The 4,820-nt window shown below is 44.7% G+C and overlaps 1 pseudogene; it reads left to right on the top strand.

The window, feature by feature from the left end:
- The first annotated feature begins 2,872 nt into the window (after positions 1 to 2,872).
- Positions 2,873 to 3,725, top strand: LOC149341421 (uncharacterized; annotated as a pseudogene).
- Positions 3,726 to 4,820: the final 1,095 nt, after the last annotated feature.

The following is a 4,820-nucleotide window of genomic DNA, read 5'->3' as shown; positions in this document are numbered from 1 at the left end:
GATAGTGAAGGGTATGAATGCAGGTCAGGATCTCCCCACAGCAAAGTCATTCTCGCATTATGCTTTTGATGCCAGCGAGTATGCAACCAGAATCTGGCTAGTTGTTTTCTGAGTGGTGAGCACTCACAGAAATAGGTCTTTGTGCCATTTTGCTAAATTGTTGTTGTCGTTTAGATGACCAAAATGAAGATTATGTCAATATGTCTTGCATGGGCCTAGAAAGATGAAAGCCGTGATTTTCGCTATAATAGCGTATTGAAATTCTTGTGACAGTTTCGACGATTGCTGTTTGACGAATTCTTAATTGTACCTTTAACTCTGCAAGTGTCGCATATTTCTTAATCTACAAACAGCCGCCTAAATGCCACAGTCACCTTTCTTTGAAAAGTATAAAGGTGGCATTGTCAACCTTGGAAATTTCAATTGCGTAGAAGGGACAAAAGTGGGGATAATATGCTGCAGCTCACGTCCCTCACTGCTTTCCCGCTCCAGCTGGGCAGCACTACTTTTCACGCGGCTCACATCTACAGAAGCGAACAAAGTCACGGTGCCGATCTAAGCCGAAATATTAACGATCGCTAGCTTCCGCGTAACAGGGCTCTCGGCGCGAAAACACCTGACCGATTTCCCTTTGCGCACACCTGTATGAACCATAGAAGAGAGGCCGAGGAAGCGTGGGCTGCCATGTACTGTGCTTTGTGCAGCAACGATGGTTAATGCGCAGTATTCCTATTGATGCCAACAAGTACTGGTATCACTGGAGTAGCGTATGCGCTACATTTGCAAAGCAACTTCTAGAACGCGAGAAATAATCGCATTTACTGAGGTAGGGTGCACTCTACCGGCAGTGTATACACTGAGAAAAAAAATATAATATTATGTAGTGGTTCTTTGGATATGTATAATATTTTTAGACCCCCTTTCTATCTGGGAAAGACGTCCGTTGTGCTCCTCATCAAGGTATTCGTCCCTTGCTGTTACCAGGCATTAGTCATAGGAAGGCGGAAATGAGCTAACTTGATCACCTAAGGTGTTGTTGGGTGACTGGAAGCGGACGAGACAACCATAACTGTAATTAAAGCCAGCAAGCCAAGTCCGTAACACACAAACTGGAGTTCAGTGTATTATGCGCCGAATGCGTCAGGGCAGAGGCAAAGGAAATTACCCATCTATGGGGTGTGCTCATTTCTAGAGCGAAAGCTGTGATAGCGCATACAAGCCATTTAGTACAAGCCATTCAGTGAGTCGACGGGAAAAGTGAACACACACACACACGCACGCATCCAGTGACTTTTACGCCGAAAGAGGACTTACTGTTCATGCAGTAAAGCGAGATCTCAAGTAGATAAATTTATATAGGAGCTTCAAGAGCAATAGATGTTCCCTTTTACTGCCCATTATATCGTTAGAGATATCAGAGCTTGTAAAATGGTAAACCTCTAGATTTCTGCTAGAAGCTGGGCGTAATGCCTTTTTTTCTTCCTCTCCCAAATAAGCACCGGGCACTTAATATGGTCGACAAGACTGAAAGTCTTTGTAGCGATTCAATTTATTTGCTCTCCAAACACTGTGCAGCCCCCGGGGGATACGGGCGCACTCAAGGAATCTTTACGAACATTCATCTGGCTCCAGCTTCTCATATAAAATAACTGTTCTATTGTTTTCGGACTCCTATAGTATATAGAAACAAAGCAAGAGCAGCTCGAACAAAAACCTTAAGGTGCAACCCATCTGGATTCCTGTACGTTCGCATATATATTTAGCCAGTTTGCTGCACGAGAGCCTGGCATTCTGCACCATTCACTACCCGAGTAAACGGGATTGCTGGCGTCAGTGGACGCCTACCATACCCCCAGGGACGCACTCTGCTTGCTGCCAATGATTACCTGCCCGTAGACGAACAATGCTCGCAGCCAAAAATAAAAGCCAACTCTCAACAACGCAGAAGCAGCTGGCGATTGCCAGTGTCCCGAAATTCTCTACATGTCGTTTTCCTTACCTTTTGAAGCTTTCTTGCTTTTATCTACAAGCCTTTCATCCCCCCTCACTTTCTCCTCCCCTCCTGTCCCTCCTTCCCTGCCCTGTACACTCCCCTCCAGTTCTGGTGCAGCGAAAATTTGATATATTACCCTGGCCAGGTTGCGTCCAATCAGCGCTTGTTTGGGCAAGCTGATTGGACGGGACGCGAAGAAGCGGGAGTTTACTTGCGTGGTGGTTGCAGGTAGTCATTATAGCGGGTGTTTGTCTTTAAAGATCAAGCTGCAAAATTGAAAAAAAAAAAGGTAACTTGCTTTGAATCTATTTTAGCCCTGGGGGCTCGATTAGGGGCTACGGCGGACACGTAAGATAAGAGGCAGAATGGTTTAAGTACTTGGCTAATTAACTGCGCGCTTTAATTAACTTTTATCGTTTTTATTTTAGGGCGTTTGTTCTATTAGCCGAATAGGAGACTATCCTCGAAATAGTCTAGCCAAGGCAAAAAAAAAAATCAAAGTTCTAGCGCGCGTTACGAGGCGAGAAAAAGTCACCCTGGTAATCGGCTTCACGTCGTAACTAAGCGCAAATCAGCGCCTCTGGCGTCGATCGCTCTGCCCTGCGCTTTGCATCGCACTTCTGATGTCACTAAGGCCGAAATGGGGGTACCGGCGGTATCGCTGACATTTTCATTTCAGTCCACTGCTTCGCGGAGTGCCCCTGCGTAGGAGCCTTATTGCTGGAACCTGAGATGCCTTTCCTTGAACAACCCTGGAAAGACTCATCGCCATCAAGAGCAGCCAATCCGCCAGCTATAAATGAAGAGCCGCCGTCGACGCAGTTTTGTGGGCTCAGAGACTGTGTCACGGCGCAGTTTGCTAACCGCTTCCCTTTCACCATGCAGGTCAGTCAAACATACGCACTCTATGCTAAAAAATCGAGCAATTACTTCTTGGTGCAGCTCCCGAGCGCACAGTGTTGTGTCGCTATTGCTTCTGAATGTGCCCATGTTGTCCGCCTGTTACTAACCCTATCCGGTGATGTAGAAACAAATACTGGCCCTGCTAACCTCGGCACTGTCCTGACCGAATTGCAAAAACTAATCGCAGGCCAAGCGCTACTTGTAGAAGAGATAAATGACCTTAAAGTACAGCTGACAACAACAGACAAAACAATAAAAGACCTTAACAACCGCATGATTGATTCAGAGGCCCACTATCAGACCCTCATGCCCCTACGCCCTAGAAACCCTGCAAGCGACCTCAACTGAAACAACTCGCCTTGTTTCAGAGTTAGGGGCTCGCATTGATGATGCTGAAAACCGATCACGCCGTTGTAAGCTGATCTTCTATGGAATCACTGATACCACTACTAATGAGACTTAGGCTCAGTTTGAGGAAGTAGTCATCCAGGTTTGTCATGAAAACTTACAAACTGATATTAACCCCGCAGACATAGAACGGACACATCGTTTAGGGAAACATTCAGAAGATCGGAATCGCCCAATAATAGTAAAATTCATGCACTGGAAAACTAAAGACGCTCTTCTATCAAATGGCCGAATGCTGAAAGGAACAAAATACAGTATAGGCGAAGACTTCACTCGCCGTGTCCAGAAAGCAAGAAAGCATCTGCTGGCATTCGCTAAATCCAAATCAGTAGCTTGCTCTCTACGTTACAAAACCTTGTGCATCGGCCCAAAACGGTACATTTTCGACGAGGCTTCGAACAGTGCCGCAGAAATTCAGTAGCAATCATCCCATTCCTTAAAGGTAAGAAACAAACCAAGACCCAGATCTAGATTTGACCTTTCATTTTCCGTAATTTACACCAACGTTCGCAGTTATCTTCCGAAGCGAGAATTTGTCCATCATCATATCATCAACAGGCAGCCATCTGCTCATCTTAACAGAAACCTGGCTAAAAAATTACGTCACCGATAACGAAATTTTGGCAGACCTACCTGGCTTCCAAGTTTTTAGAAATGACCACGAAGGATCAAGGGGCGGTGGTATTCTCATAGCCGTTCATAACCAAATTTTATGTACTATGATCAATATCAAATCAACGCTTGAAATACTCTGGTTACTATGTCGAGCATCACCAAAAACAGTGCTACTGGGAGTCTGCTACAGGCCTTCCCATCGCACACCCGCTTTTTGCAAAGAACTCAATAATAACTTAATTCATCTGACAACAAGTTACCCAAATGCCTCCATTCTCCTTTTCGGGGATTTTAACTTCCTAAACATTGACTGGTGCAACCTCCCACCTTCTTAAATAGCAGGTCCTGTAGAGGAAATGAATTTCATTGACATCTGTTTGAACTTTAATTTAACGCAATTAGTATCACAACCAACGCGCGTCACGCCTGAATCCGAAAGCATTCTGGATCTTATTTTGACAAATAACCCGGATGCCCTCCTTTCCTTTGCATATCTTCGAGGAATTAGTGACCATAATGTCATTCATGCTACCTTCTCATTTCCTGTAACACCAAAAAAGACTCAAAAGACAACCATAACACTCCACGAAAAAGGTAATTATGACGCGATAAATCATGAACTTGATACCTTTTTTTTCACAGCTTCGAAGCTGCATGTCACACTCAATCGATCCAAGATAACTGGGCGATGTTTAAGAATACGTTAAATGATTTGGCTAATAAATATATACCAACTGTCAACATTCGCACCAGCAACCAAAAACCATGGTTTACTAAATCCATAAAGAGACTAGAAAATAAAAAAGCGTCTCTATCGGGCGGCTAAAAACAACTCATCCCGAAGGCAAACCTACTACGAAGCCGAAGATGAATATTTGGCTGCGATCCGCAGCGAAAAGCG

Source organism: Amblyomma mixtum, chromosome 5 (assembly GCF_055824585.1).
Source record: "Amblyomma mixtum isolate Tamu chromosome 5, ASM5582458v1, whole genome shotgun sequence".
Taxonomy (NCBI): domain Eukaryota; kingdom Metazoa; phylum Arthropoda; class Arachnida; order Ixodida; family Ixodidae; genus Amblyomma; species Amblyomma mixtum.
The sequence above is the reverse complement of the archived record's forward strand: the minus strand, read 5'-3'. Positions and strand labels throughout refer to the sequence as shown.